This window comes from Podarcis muralis, chromosome 17 (genome assembly GCF_964188315.1).
Source record: "Podarcis muralis chromosome 17, rPodMur119.hap1.1, whole genome shotgun sequence".
NCBI lineage: Eukaryota > Metazoa > Chordata > Lepidosauria > Squamata > Lacertidae > Podarcis > Podarcis muralis.
This window is the reverse complement of record NC_135671.1, coordinates 32,757,984-32,773,438: the sequence shown is the minus strand read 5'-3', so window position 1 is coordinate 32,773,438 and position 15,455 is coordinate 32,757,984.

Here is a 15,455-nt window from a genome sequence, read left to right as displayed (position 1 = left end):
AAACATCGAGTGAACAGTATAATGAAACCATAAAACAAGGAGCAGCTGTTGTTTTCTAAACTCCCCCCATTTATTTATTTTTTGCCATGTTGAGATACTAAGTGAAGCTTTACCCATTGAATTTCTGCCTGAGAAAATGCCATCTCAGCTCCCAACCATGGTAAAATTCCTGTGTGTTGAATGCCGTAATTCTGAATTTGCTCATCGATTGCTCCAGCTTGTTACACATAAGAACAATCTTGTGAGCTTGAAACACCCCACCATGCAATTCTAAACTCATTTACTCAGCAAGTGAGTCCAGCTGAGTTCAGTGGTACTTCCTTCCTCCTGCTTAGTCCCAGAGCCAGAAATGTTGTGGTGGCAAAACCCAATGAAGGGAACACCAGAAGTGAATCAAAGCAGGTGGAATCTAAACACAGGTAGCCTGGTTTGCTTAAACATATTGACTGTATTTAAATGTCCCAGTTCCTTTGTACTCATTGGGAAGAAGTTTCCACTTTCACTGGGCAGCTGGATGGAATCTATCCTGCCCAAACAAATGGTCTTATATCTAGTTTGGGGGGAGTAAATGCGTTGAGCAGCAGTGAGAAAACTAAAGCCAGTCTTCCCCATTTGGCCTGCAAGGCCATTTTGGCCAAGCTGCGCCCACCTGCTCTACACCTGCAGACCCTCCAAGTGTCCCTATTTTCCAGGGACATCCTGAATTTACAGAAGCCATCCCAGTTTTCTATTTGATCCCAGAAGGTCCCGCTTTCCCTTAGGATGTCCTTATTTTGTCTGGAGAAATGTTAGAGGGTATGGAGTTAATGTGACCCCAGAGCCAAAGAGATAAGTAACTATACAACCTTTAGAAGACACCTGAAGGCAGTCCTATATAGTTTTATTACTATGTTTTTATTGTCAGTTTGCATTTCTTAGTACAGAAAGTATTGATCTGATGTGTAGAGATCTTTCCTGTTCTACTTAATTCAAGAGGGCTCTGTATGAAAGAAGCAAGCAGAAGGTTCCTGATGTTTGGGTTATTCCTTCTGGGAAGCTGAGTACAGGTGGTTTAAACTGGTTCTGTTATCTTTTCTGTCAAGGTCATGCTAACTATAATAGTCAGGACAGAAGGAGCCTGGACTTCACTCATTTTCGCTTCCTATGTCTTTGTTTTGGTGTGGTGTTCTGTTCTGCTATAGTATTGAGGTTTAGACTTATTACAAGTTACTGTAAGTGGAAGTTAAGTCTGCTGCAACTTGATTTCTCATGGGCAGTGCCAATCCTGAATGTATTGGATCTGTGACCATTATGCTCATTTGCCTTCAGTAGCAGTAGAGCTCTGCTGGATGCAATACAATTGCCTCTGGTCTATTTTTTTGGGAACTCTGCAACGTGTTTAAGTTTTTTCTCCGCACGACATTTATATGTGTTGGAAGCTGCCCAGAGTATTATCATCATCATTATGGAATAGGATGTCCCTATTTTCATCGGAAAAACGTTGGGAGGGTAGGCACCTGATGTCTTGTACAAGGCAGGTAACAATGCAACTCCCTTCTGTCTCAGTCCACCCTGTGGATGTGAGCTTAATCTGTAAAGTACAAGATTTTCCAAGTCTGTTTTGAGGCCATGTGGATGGCTGCAAAAAAACCACAACTCAGCACATGTTCTGGAAGACAGCACTTTATGCTTGCTAATTGTTTTACAATTTCCCAATGAGGTGCTTTAAAAAAAATAACCGCAACTGCTCCAAAAGGATGTTTGAAGGAATCTCTAATCAGCTGGTCAGAAATGGCTGCAAAGCCTTGTGTAAGGCTCAGTGGATCACTGGGTATTACAGAGTTCTGCACACCGGGGAGAGAAAGCTGAAAATTCAATGAAAAGACCTGACATCTCCCCAAGGTTTCTGAAAACTCACGGGCATTCTTGCAGTTACAATCCTTCTCCTGCTCCTTTCCTAGGGCAGGTCACTAGGCTGTGATGGAAGCACATGAGAGAGAGAGAGAGAGAGAGAGAGAGAGAGAGGGGGGGGGGGGGGGCCACACATTTAAATCTTGACCCACTATTTGAAACTGAGCAGCCAACTCCTAGTTTGCGCATCACTAGAATCAGCTCTGGAAGCTGGAACACGTGAAGCAATAATAGAGAGAGACTGACTAAGCAGCAGATTAGGTTGCTTTCATCAGTGGCTATCCATACCTATCAAGGATTAGTGTTCCAGGTCAAAGCTGCAATTTGAGTCCCGAGTGCTCTCAAATTAAGCATTGGGTTAACTTCAGATGCTGGCAGTCCTGTGCTTGTAGACATATCGCAGTGACAGGACTTGAGTTTATAGCTAGCAAACTGTTGCCGTTTTCGGAAAGCAAGAAAAAATGATCACTTGAGTTCCTAACATCCAGGAAATATGGATGTGCCATATCTGAAACCTCTTTTCCCGCTGCAATAAATAAATGGCTTTGAAGTAACATGCTACGTGTTCCAATATGCTAGCAAGTGCAGAAACGAGTTTTGGAAGGAAGTCTGTCGGTTGCTGAATTGCACTGAGGTCTTTGCGCAACGATCACGATGTAAACCAACAGAGACCTGTGCTAAAGCAGCACAACACATAAGGACTGGTTGCTTGTGCTGAAAACCTTTTTGTCAAGATTGGGGGGTGGGGGTGGGACCATTCTTTCCCTCCCACCATCCTTATAGGACAGAGCATGTAAGGTCCACCCACTCCCCCGTCTTATTTCTGTTGCCACTACTCATTCCAGCCAGCCTAAGCTGGGGCAAATGAGGCCCCCCACAAACTGCTATTTATTTAACCAAAATAGGGAAACTTCCAGCTAAGCTTCCAGTCTCTGGTGATCCAAACAACCAGGCCATTTTCCCTTCCTTATCTCCCATTTGATTTCAACCATCTTCAAATATCCGTCACATGCAAGACGGAGCAAGTTTGTTTTCTCCTGCTCTGGAGGGTGGGACCCAAACCAATGGATTCAAGATACCAGAGAGGAGATTCCAACTAAACAGTAATCACTCAACATCCAAAAAACCAAAGTGCTGCACCAACAAGTACAAAATAACCCCTCTGCAGCGCCACAAATCCAACTCAAGGGTGTAATGTTGGAAAATGTCGAACACTTCTCCTGCCTAGGCAGTTATCCTTCTACAAGGGCCAACATTGATGCCGAAATCCAGCATCGCCTGAGCTCTGTGAGTGCAGCTTTCTCCTGACTGAAGTGCAGAGTGTTTGAGGACTGGGACATTCGCAGGGAAACCAAAATGCTTGTTTACAAAGCTATTGTACTACCAACCTTACTGTATGCTTGTGAAACATGGACCACTTATAAACGCCATCTCCAACTCCTCGAAAGATTCCATCAACGGTGTCTCCAAAATTTTTTACACATCACTTGGGAAGACAGGCGAACTAATATCAGTGCTGGAAGAAGCAAAGATCACCAGTGTTGAAGCAATGGTTCTTCAACCTCAACTTTGTTGGACTGGTCATGTTGTGCAGATGCACAACTACTCTGTTCTGAACTTAAAAATGGAAAGCATAATGCTGGTGGTCAACAAAAGAGGTTTAAAGACTGTCTCAAGGCAAATCTTTAAAAATGTAGTATAAACACCAACAATTGGGAAACACTGGCCTGTGAGTGCTCCAGTTGGAGAACAGCCTTTACCAAAGGTGTCATGGGCTTTGAAGACACTCAAACTCAAGACGCAAGGAAGAAACGTGCTAAGAGAAAGGTATGCTTGGCAAATCCACACCATGATCAGCTCCTGCCTGGAAACCAATGTCCCCACTGTGGAAGGACGTGTGGATCCAGAACTGGCCTTCACAGTCACTTACGGACTCATTGTTAAAACCGTGTTTATGGAAGACAATTTTATTCGGCTACGAGTGATCACCAAAGAAGAAGAAGAGCTGTGGAATGGACTCCCTTGGAAGGTGGTGGAGGTTTCTAAGCAGATGTTGGATGGCCTTCTGTCATGGATTCCTGCATCATAGGGTGTGATGGCCTGGGAATCGGACTCAGAGGCTGATCCTGAGGAATCCCAGCCTGCACAGGAGTCCCCACCTCCAGGACCAGCTGAGCCGGGTCTGGGACTTGAACCTGAAGGGTCCTCACCTGTGCCGGATCCTCAGGAGCAGACACCAGCTGAGTCTGCTCTGGCTCCGGAGGTGATCGAGGACCCATTGCCTGCAGGTGCTCCACTCTCAGCCCCGTCAGGGGAAGAGGAGGTTGCCTCTGGGTTCGGTAACCCTCCAGCCTCTCCTGAGCTGCAGAGGCTCAGGGCAGAGATGCAGAGGGAACTAAGTTCTTGCAGAAGAAGTGCTTGCCTCCAGGCCAGGAGAGGCGAGTCACCTGTGGACCAGGGCCGCCCTATGCCTCGGGGCAGATAAAAGCCAGCCAGCCCCAGTCCCAGGTTGGTAACCTGTTCCTGTTGGCACCCTGTCGTGCTCTTTTGCCAGAGTTCCTGACCTCACCTGACTCCTTGTCTTGGACCCTGCTTCAGTCTTGACGGACAGCCTCCATACCACACCCTCGACCTTGGAAAGGACTCGGACCATGCCGCACGGTAACCCCCCGGGACCAGCACATAGGGGCTTGGACTAGATGACTCTTGGTATCCCATCCAATTCTACGATTCTATGATTCTATAACCCAGACGCCACAGGCAGCATGGAAGGAACTCTGTCCTTTGAGTAGTACAGGAATCCACTCCACCTGAGAGGCAAATTAATTAAGCTTCATTGAGAAAGAATATAAGGAGGGGAAATAGGTGAATAATAGTGAATAAAATAAAATAAAACAGCTTACTGGTATACCGTATTTTTCGCCCTATAGGACGCACTTTTCCCCCTCCAAAAATGAAGGGGAAATGTGTGTGCGTCCTATGGGGCGAATGCAGGCTTTCGCTGAAGCCTGGAGAGCGAGAGGGGTCGGTGCGCACCGACCCCTCACTCTCCAGGCTTCGCACACCTCTCCGCAAGCAGCGGGAGCCCAGCGCTGGGCTCCCGCTGCTTGCGGAGAGTTGCCTGCATGCCAAAGCCTGCGCGCGCTCAGCTCAGCGTGTCCAGGCTTCGCGGACCTCTCCGCAAGCAGCGGGAGGGCTTGCAGAGAGCTGCCTGTTTGGGGGGGCTGGGGTTGGGGGAAGCTCGAGCTTCCCCCGCCCCAGCCCCGCGCCTGGGGAAAAAAATAATTTCCCCCCCTTTATTTCCCCCCCAAAAAACTAGGTGCGCCTTATGGGACGGTGCGTCCTATAGGGCGAAAAATACGGTACCTAAATCCATATTGATCAGTCCTAACATGGGAAGTACACAGAAACTGCAAGGAGAAGGGGATCACTCCAGTATTCCTTGGAGCCTCTTAAGGCAGTCAGGAAGAAGCAGAAAGGAACATATTCCATGTTTTCATGGTATCTGATCAAGAGGGCTATGAATGACAGCTAAGAGGCTGTTCATCAATGGGGGTGTGTGAGAGTATGTGCATCTGCTTGGGAAAGGCGCAGCTTCATGTCCAAGGAAAAAGGGTGACGGATGCTGGGAATCATCCCAAGAAGCTGAGACGTTTTTTTGGAAAGAAGCAGAAGTCCCAGCAAAGGAAGAACAGATACAAAAACTTATGGAATATGCAGAAATGGTAGAACCTACCGGAAGAATGGAGGGACGCAGGTGGTGCTGTGGGTTAAACCACAGAGCCTAGGACTTGCCGATCAGAAGGTCGGCGGTTCGAATCCCTGCAACGGGGTAAGCTCCCGTTGCTTGGTCCCAGCTCCTGCCAACCTAGCAGTTCGAAAGCACGTCAAGTGCAAGTAGATAAATAGGTACCGCTCCAGCGGGAAGGTAAACGGCGTTTCCGTGCGCTGCTCTGGTTCTCCAGAAGCGGCTTAGTCATGCTGGCCACATGACCCGGAAGCTGCACGCCGGCTCCCTCAGCCAATAAAGCGAGATGAGCGCCGCAACCCCAGAGTCGGTCACGACTGGACCTAATGGTCAGGGGTCCCTTTACCTTTACCTTTACCGGAAGAATAAGAAATCAAGATAACAAACATTTTTATAAAATAATGGAAATGGTTTGTTGAATATTTACAGATAAACTGTAAATAAATAAGAACATTGTCAGGATTATCGTAATAACCTGCAGTTTCATAACAGTGTATATTTAAAGAAGATGAATGAATGAGCAAATTAAGTTAATTTGGATATGCAGAAGATAGTAAAAATAAATTTAAGGAACCGCAGAGAGAGGGGGAAGGAAGTCAAGTTTTGAAATGTCAAAAATGATTGTAAAATTAGTGAAATGTATAAGCCTGAAAAGTATAAATTAGAAAATTAAAAAGCAGCAGCAGCAGCTGAGCAATGGGAAGGATATACAAGCTAGTCCTTGACAGTCCTGTAGATTTAAAGAGGCTTGTTAGTAATGAACATGGAGGGATTCATGAAATAGTATCTAGTTATTCCAGCTAAGTGCACAGGAGCCGTCAACAGTGGGGTTTCTGAGTACATTTGTGCTTCACACCTGCAGGATTCCCAACAACCCAGGAAAAACACTTCAGCCTGGCCTGTTATTGTGCATTTGGCAGTAATTCACAGAAATCAGAAGGAGACACTGTTCCCTATATGGAGATAAATGCTACCACTTTTTAATTCCTGTTAAAGGCATAGGAGCAGAGGCCAATAAAAGAAGTTGGCAACCTTAGAGCAATGGAAGGTGTTGGTGCGATGACAGCTGAATTTTGCAGTACCCATAGTAGCTAAAAGAGGGCCATGTTATTTCTTGCTTGATCTGCATCCTAGGCTTCCATCAATGAGCTCAACATTTACAGTTTTGGTTTTCAGATGCTGCAACACTTACCTGGAAGTAAACCCTGTTGCACAGACACAGCCGGATTTCCTCCCAAGTAAACACGGATAGGCTGTAACACTAAGTCATGTGACTAAGATACATATTGCTTTCATTCATGACTGCATACATATCGTACTTTAGGTAAAGGTAAAGGGACCCCTGACCATTAGGTCCAGTCGCAGATGACTCTGAGGTTGCGGCGCTCATCTCGCTTTACTGGCTGAGGGAGCCGGCGTACAGCTTCCGGGTCATGTGGCCAGCATGACTAAGTCGCTTCTGGCAAACCAGAGCAGCGCACGGAAACGCCGTTTACCCTCCTGCCGGAGCAGTACCTATTTATCTACTTGCACTGGTGTGCTTTCGAACTGCTAGGTTGGCAGGAGCTGGGACTGAACAACAGGAGCTCACCCCATTGCGGGGATTCAAACCACCAACCTTCTGATCGGCAAGCCCTAGGCTCTGTGGTGTAGACCACAGCGCCACCCACGTCCCTATACCATACTTTACATCCCTTTTATTAGATTTTCAGCCAATATCATCCTTTCACCAGTCTTTTTATGGCACAGGATTGACCCCTTTTAAAGTTTTGGTGTGGCACAGAATCAGTTTTGCTTCTCCTGATGCTGCGCTCTAAAGGCAAGGGAGACAGTGATCTAATCACATAACAAAGATTAGGCACAAGCGCATAATGATTTTACCACAATGACTTGCCCCAAGGCCATTCAATGAGCTTGATGCCTGTCTAGGGATTTTAAACTGCAGAACAAATCAACACTTCTTTCTACTTTCATCCCAGACATTTATGAAACACTGGCCTCTTATTATCTTGGTTTTTGTTATTATGTTTTCTGGAAAATCTACATAGATTGATATCTCCAAAGCAGTTACATTTTCTATCTCCCCCCCCCTTTTTTTTTACAGTAATTCTTATAGAAGGAAGAATTATGTTTCATAACTGGTTTTAAGGCTTCAATCCCAGTCATGCTTCCTTGGAACTTAGTCCCAAGTGAATAGAACTTACTTCTGAGTCTTGTTCAAAGAACTTCAATAGGATTTGCTGCACAACTCTAACGAAGTCCACTCAGAAGTAAGTCCTGTTTAATTCAGTGGTACTTACTCCCAGGTGGGGGATGCAGGTGGTGCTGTGGTCTAAACCATGAGCCTCTTGGGCTTGCCGATCACTTTAGCTAATGGGGCCTCCTGCTGCCGCCTCGCCGCCGGAGCACGATTTCTGTTCTCATCCTGAAGCAAAGTTCTTAACATGAAGCACTATTTCTGGGTTAGCGGAGTCTGTAACCTGAAGCGTCTGCAACCTGAAGCGTCTGTAACCTGAGGTACCACTGTATTCTAGGTGTGGTCTGACCAAGGCAGAATAGACTGGTACTATTACTTGCCTTGAACTTGACACAATACATCTGTTGATGCAACCAAAATAGCATTATCTTTTTTTGCCTCTGCATCGCACTGTTGACTCATATTAAGTTTGTGGTCTCCTAAGACCCCCCCAGATCCCTTTCACATGTACTATTTGCAAGCCAGGTGTCCTCCATCTTATACTTTTGCAGCTGGTTTTGAGGCACTGTATGTTCATTCATGCTGATTGTGTCCCTCCTTTCTGCACACCTAAGGCAATCTTAAGAAGCAGCAGATTATGTGAAGACTCTTCCACCAGAATTCTTATTTTGCGGTTTCTGTTCCTTTAACAGCAAAAGGAAAGTAGCTGAATTTGTTAGGCGATTACACTTTGAAGAGATTGGCCTGATGGTTCTTGCATATCAGTCTCCTGATAAAAACACAGAAGCAAGCCTAGACTTTTCTATTTTCTTCCCTGCCACCCTTCCTTGCTTCTATCATGCTTCAAAGGATTCAGAGAGCATGATTTCACCACTGCCATGTGTGTGTGTGCTTTAAGTGCAGAGTTGCAGTTCTGCTCTAAGTCACAGATTCTGCATGTGGCAGCAGAAAGTCATATTTATTCTGGATTAACTTGTCAGGAATAAAAGTGTGACCTTGTACCAGATGCACGCCACGTCTTCAGGAGGCCTCGTTTCGCTGGAAAGGTTCTTGCTCCGTGATTCAGTACTTCCAAGTCACAGAGTCAGTTCCACAAGATTCTGTTAGGAATGGAAATTCATGAGGCGGCTGGGGGTGGGTGGGCATTGGGCCCTTAAAAGGGGAAGAGCAATGAATGCAATAAACAGAGAAAAGAAAAACTGGAAATGAATTATCAGTGGCAAACTATGTGGTATATACCTAACCTTCACCAACCCGGTGCCCTCTAGACAGCTGTGCTTGCTGGGGCTGATGGGAGTTGTAGTCTGGAGGGCACCAGGTTGGAAGAGGCTGGCATACACTGTCCTTTACACATGTCTGCATAAACATATCCTTCAACATTTCTCTGATTAAAATAAATATCCCCCAAAAAACCAGTTGGGGATAATCCAGACTGAAATTCCCAGGTGTCAGAAAAGGTTGTTTATGTATGCAACAACTGTGGCCCGTGTTTTGTTAGCCCCAAAATGGACAGTGAGTGAGGTCCCATTAAAGAAGATTGGCAAATTAAGTTGACAGAATATGCACAACTTGCAAATTTAACATATAGATAAAGGGAGCAAGAAGAACTTATGTATAAAGAAGAATGGAAAACATTTATTGAATATATGGAAGAACACTGTGTACAGCTGAAAACGCTGGCAGCGTTAAGATAAATTCAGCAGAGTAAATAATTTTCAATGGATGTAAAAGAGGAAAACTGATTTGAATGGTTATAGTAAAATTTGCAGGGATGTATGATACATAAAATGAACCATGGGAAGAGAAGAAGGGAAGTCACTGGATATTTTAAAGTTTGTAAAATGTTTATTTGAAATTGCAAAATTGCAAAATTTAATAAAAATTATTATATATGAAGAAGAAAATGAATGACTTGTCACAAAAGACAAACTGTCCAGCCATTCAGACAGGCATTTGGGCAGCAGAGACACAGCACAGCAACTTGGAGGAAGCCTTTGGGAGACAGAGTACCCCTCAAACACTTCCATAAAGTGCACGATCAAAATTTGTGCCGTTTGGAAAAAAAAGAAAGAAACCGGTATTTATTTATACATTTCCAACATTTTCATACTGCCAATCAACAATGCCCTCTGAGTGATTTACAAAAGTTATAAAACTATTATACTATTTGATTGCGGCTTTGCATTTTTTGACTTGCGCAATTTTGCACAGAAATAGGTCTTGGCATCTGCGCATGTGCAGAAATATATAATGTGACATGAGCTGAAAGAGCATAATACTCATCAGATGCCCTCCACCAAGCCGCTTTCTCTTCCCCTCCCTCCCCCTGTATTCTCAATTTACGTTATACAGCACATGGCTGAAGCCAACAACCTTTTGCTTTATTTTTTTACATCTGTTGCTATGGTTGAAAATCTTGTACTTTATGAATTTGGGGGTCCTTTCATGCATGGGATTGCCTCTACACTCACAGACTGCAGCAGCAGACACATCTATGGCTGGATTATGGGTGTTGTCAGCCAGAGAGCTATATTCGGTCATTGACTCTCTATAATGGCAAGAAGAACTAGACTGGCCACCTTCCTACTAGTACATTCATCTTCTGGCTAATTCCATCCAGACAGGGTGATTCACCCTCCATAAGGTTATTTAGCTTCCTCCTATGCTGCCCCACTTTTATATTATTTTTATCCACTAGGCCAGCTCACAGAATATCAGCCTTTCCAAATATAGCCTGGTCTTTATTTAAGCAGCTTTCAGGGTTTCTCCAGACAAATACAGTACAACAGAAACCAGCAACATAGGGTGGGACACAGTTCCCAACCCTCATGGCAATATAATGGACCTGCAAGCTGGAGAGGGTGCAGAGAACACACTAAAGCAGGAGTAGGAAAACTCAGGCCCTAACTAGGATATTATCAAAGGCCACTCAGTTTTATAGACAGAATGCGTGCAGCAGACAGAAGTTTATTTTGCCATGCAAACTGGGACCCGTTCCCAACAGTGGTTATGTAAGAAAGAGCTTCATGATCGTGGAGTGCATATGCAGTGGTACCTCGGGTTACATACACTTCAGGTTACAGACTCCGCTAACCCAGAAATAGTACCTCGGGTTAAGAACTTTGCTTCAGGATGAGAACAGAAATTGTGCAGCGGCAGTGCAGTGGCAGCAGGAGGCCCCATTAGCTAAAGTGGTGCTTCAGGTTAAGAACAGACCTCCAGAACAAATTAAGTTCCTAACCCGAGGTACCACTGTACTTCATTTGGGGATGATGGGAATTGTAGTCCAAAACAAACACAAAAAACCCCTAGCTGGTGGCCCAAGTTGGGAAACCCTCTCTAGGTGACAACAAATGGTGTTCTGTCCCTTTCTTTTCAAGACCCGGAAATTTCATCCATCAATCTGGGCTTCTCCATCGGCCTCCTCACTTTTTTTGGGTAGTTATCATAAAGCAACAAGTACGGTTGTTTGGGCTGCAGACAGTGGGGCTTATGGCAGAAGCCTGTTTAGTACTTGTGGTGGTTCTAAGATGCTCTCTCTCTCTGTGTCTCTGTGTCCTTGGTTCCCGAAAGGGTGAAAGCTTCTCTTAAAGCATGGGTAGGCAAACTAAGGCCCGGGGGCCGGATCCAGCCCAATCTCCTTCTCAATCCAGCCTGCGGACGGTCCAGGAATCAGTGTGTTTTTTACATGAGTAGAATGTGTGCTTTTATTTAAAATGCATCTCTGAGTTATTTGTGGGGCATAGAAATTCATTCGGGGTTTTCCCCCCCAAAAAATATAGTCCGGCCCCCCACAAGGTCTGAGGGCCAGTGGACCGGCCCCCTGTTGAAAAAGTTTGCTGACCCCTGTCTTAAAGTGACCAACACACTTTGTAGGTTAAATACCTCTAGGTAGGCCATTATAGGCTTGAGATATTAGGCTCGCCCATGGGCATAGCCAGGATTTTTGTTAGGGAGGCAGAACCTCAGATTTGTATTTATTTGGGGGGCAACTGCCCATCCTTCCCCCAGCTATGCCCACGGGCTCTCCTCTCTCAATACGTGCTGCATTTTTACCCTCATACGTGATAAGGATGTTTTGATGGAAACCCATGTGCCCTCATTGGTTCATTTCAAAAAGTTTCCTTCTCCCTTTCCCCCCTTTTATTTAGAAGGCTGGGGCATGTCCTGCATTATTTAGAAGGCTGGAAATTTCCATCAATGGCCAGCCACGTATCTGAACTTGTAACCAGGGCCTGAAAGCAACAGCCATGCCCGGTTGTTCATCCAGCCCCTGGTCATGAGACGTGCATTGCGTCTGAAGTTGAGGTTCATTTAACCATCAAGGCTTCTAGCAGGCATCTTGAAAGTCCATTTCAGGGGCCTAATCTGGCCTGCCGGTCGGTTTAATCCGCCCCCCCCCGGCAGTTCCTTCTCATGGTTCTAAAAAAAGGTCAACAACTCTGGGGTAAAATCCTTTAAAAAGGTGTTGCAGGAATTTATGTATAGGTTGGGGGGGGTTGCCCCTCCAGCAGATATCATGCAAATGCAGCCCACTACCAAAATCAGCACAATGACTTGTCCCCACAAAACACTTCATCACAGTTTCTTCCTATCTATTCAAAGGGCCTCCGCTGCACAATACCCAGGCTCACCTTCGCCACAGCTTTAAAAGGCCTCATTGAGGACTGGGACATCACTGCTGCCGCATTGTGAGTGTTGGAGAAGGCCTCTCCCTCCTCAGGCTAATTCCATCTGGCCTAGGGGGCGGGGCCCAGGCCCACCTCCGTGATAGCTTTAGGGACACTGGTGCTGCAGCAGCAAATGTTAAAGATGCTTATATGTATTTTAAGGTGTTTTAAAGGTGCTTTTATTGTTTACTTTGTTGTACCACCGTGAATGGTGGTTTTTATCTATGTATTTTTGTTTTGTTCTGTTTTGTTATGTTTTGTTTTGTTTTGGGGTCGGACACTGAGTGGGGTGGGGATTGGTTTTGTTTGAGCATAATTGTTTTTGGTTGTTTTGTTTTGTTTTGTACCTTGTAAATGGAGGTTAGTATGAGGCTTGGGATTGCTATCGTGATGGGGCGAGGGAGGTATGGCGGTGGGGGCAGATGTTATAGGCGAAGGGGATCGAGATACGGATATGCTCGTACCCCTTCCAATCTGCGCCCCATCCCGAGAGACGAGGGTAGGGTGAGCAAGGATTACTCACCTCCTTCACTGGTGTTGTGCAATGCCAGGTCTATAGGCAACAAAACCGCCACCCTGCGAGATTTCTTTATCTCGCTGGGGTTGACCTGGCTTGTGTGACGGAGACCTGGGTGCGCGAAGGGGTAACTGTTACCTTACGAGAGATGGCGCCCCCGGGTTTCTCCGTCCTCCACCAGTCACGGACTGTGGGCCGGGGGGGAGGGGTGGCAGTATTAATCCGGGAAGATTGTCCTTTCAGGGCTCTACCATTGCCATCGATCCCCGGCATTGAATGTGTTGGCCTAGTGTGGGGCTCCGAGGAGAGCTTGGCTGTCTGGCTGGTGTACCGGCCACCTAGCGCACCAGCAGCCACCCTGTCAGGCCTGCTGGAGGCGGTGGCCGGCTGGGCCTTGGAGTTCCCTAACCTATTGGTATTGGGAGACTTCAACTTCCATGCTGATGCCACTCCCTCCTCACAGGCTCTGGACCTGGTGTCTTCCATGGCGACACTAGGGCTCTCCCAGTTTGTTTCGGGCCCCACACATCAAGCAGGCCACACGCTGGATTTGATCTTTGGCGCCGGTATAGATGTGATCATGTCTCCTTCGATGAAGGTGCCATGGTCTGATCACTACGCTCTGAAAGCCAGGATTGACTTTCCACCCCCACCCTGCTTAGGTGGCGAGCCGATTTGGGCTCGCCCGCAGAGGCTGATGGACCCTGATAGATTCCGTCAAGCCTTGCGGGACCTTGCTCCCCCTGGCGACTCATTGATTGAGCTTGTTGAGGGCTGGAATACCCAGCTCCTGGCAGCCATCGATGAGATCGCACCTAAGCGCCCTCTGCGACCCCGCAGAAACCGGGCTCCCTGGTTTACCGAGGAACTTCGGAAAATGAAGCGGGACCTCAGACGGCTAGAGCGAGTATGGCGGGGTGCCCGTGACGGAGCCTCAAGAACATCTTATAGGGTTTTTATGAAAACCTATGAGATGGCAGTGAAGGCCGCTAAGAAGTCTTACTTCTCGGCCTCCATTGCATCCGCTAGCTCTCGCCCGGCGCAATTATTTAGTATAATTCGGTCTTTAACGTCCCTTGAAGGACAGCCAAATTTAAATAACAATCTGGCACACAGCTGTGAGGCATTTGCGAGCTTTTTTGCGGAGAAGGTCCTGTTGCTCCGCCATGACCTCCCTGCCAACTTGGATACAATAAAGGAACTGGAGGCCCCTCGACTGTCCTCGGGTCCAGTATTGGACCACTTTGACCGGATATCTCCAGCTGATGTGGACAGATTCCTCCAAGCTGGAAAGCCCACCACCTGTCCTCTTGACCCGTGCCCGTCATGGCTAATTAGAGCGTGTCCAGACGAGGTGCGGGCCCCCCTGGGGGATATCATCAATTTGTCCCTTGGCACCGGGATATTCCCAGGGGAACTGAAGGAGGCGGTGGTGCGTCCGCTCTTAAAGAAAACATCATTAGATCCCTTAGATCTATCCAATTACCGCCCGGTCTCGAATCTTCCATTCCTGGGTAAGGTGATTGAGAGAGCGGTTGCTGAACAGCTCAGTAGGTTTCTGGATGAAACATCTGCTCTGGATCCATTCCAGTCCGGCTTCCGCGCTGGGCATGGGACCGAGACGGCTCTGGTCGCCCTAACAGATGATCTCCGCAGGCAGCTGGATCGAGGCGGGTCGGGGCTGCTGATTCTTCTTGATCTGTCAGCAGCCTTTGACATGGTCGATCACGAACTCCTGGACCACCGCCTTGCCGACGTGGGGATCCAGGGCACAGTCCTTCAATGGCTGCGCTCGTTTCTCTCTGGTCGGGGACAGAGGGTGGCGCTTGGGGGGGAATTGTCATCGCGTCACTCCTTGGTGTGTGGAGTGCCTCAGGGTGCGATTCTCTCCCCAATGCTTTTTAACATCTTTATGCGCCCCCTCGCCCAGCTTGTCCGGAGTTTTGGGCTGGGTTGCCATCAGTATGCTGATGACACCCAACTCTATCTGTTGATGGATGGCCATCCTGACTCGGCCCCAGACACACTGACCAGATGTCTGGAAGCTGTGGCTGGATGGTTACGTGGGAGCCGGTTGAAGTTAAATCCTTCGAAGACAGAGGTCCTCTGGCTGGGGCGGGACGATATGGGATCGAGGGGGCAACTCCCATCTCTTGCGGGGGTGCAATTAGTGCCAGCACCATCCGTTAAGAGTTTGGGTGTAATCTTCGATACCTCCCTGTCTATGGAGGCGCAGATTACAGCTATAACAAAGGCGGCATTTTTTCATCTCCGCCAAGCTAAGCAGTTGGCCCCTTATCTCTCTCGCCCTGATCTAGCCACTGTGATCCATGCGACGGTCACCTCCAGACTGGATTATTGTAACTCGCTCTACGTGGGGCTGCCCTTGAAACTGACCCAGAAACTCCAGCGGGTGCAGAATGCCGCGGCGAG